Source organism: Rhincodon typus, chromosome 32 (genome assembly GCF_021869965.1).
Source record: "Rhincodon typus isolate 14 chromosome 32, sRhiTyp1.1, whole genome shotgun sequence".
NCBI classification, from domain to species: Eukaryota; Metazoa; Chordata; class Chondrichthyes; order Orectolobiformes; family Rhincodontidae; genus Rhincodon; species Rhincodon typus.
In genome coordinates this window covers 5,376,474-5,376,729 of record NC_063363.1, presented here as the reverse complement: position 1 = coordinate 5,376,729, position 256 = coordinate 5,376,474, and the positions used below count along the sequence as shown (strand labels likewise).

At 47.3% G+C, this 256-nt stretch overlaps 1 protein-coding gene across 3 annotated transcripts in view; it reads left to right on the top strand.

Moving 5' to 3' along the window:
* fxyd6 (FXYD domain containing ion transport regulator 6) overlaps positions 1 to 256 on the top strand; it is a 36,235-nt gene that overhangs the window by 30,693 nt on the left and 5,286 nt on the right. The gene's annotated exons all lie outside the window — the stretch shown is intronic.

Below are 256 nucleotides of genomic sequence, written 5' to 3'. Positions count from 1 at the left end.
GACAGTGTAGAGGGAGCTTTACTCTGTATCTAACCCTGTGCTGTCCCAATAGTGGGAGTGTTTGATGGGGACAGTGTAGAAGAAGCTTTACTCTGTATCTAACCCTGTGCTGTCCCAATAGTGGGAGTGTTTGATGGGGACAGTGTAGAAGAAGCTGTACTCTGTATCTAACCCTGTGCTGTCCCAATAGTGGGAGTGTTTGATGGGGACAGTGTAGAAGAAGCTTTACTCTGTATCTCACCCTGTACTGTCCCAA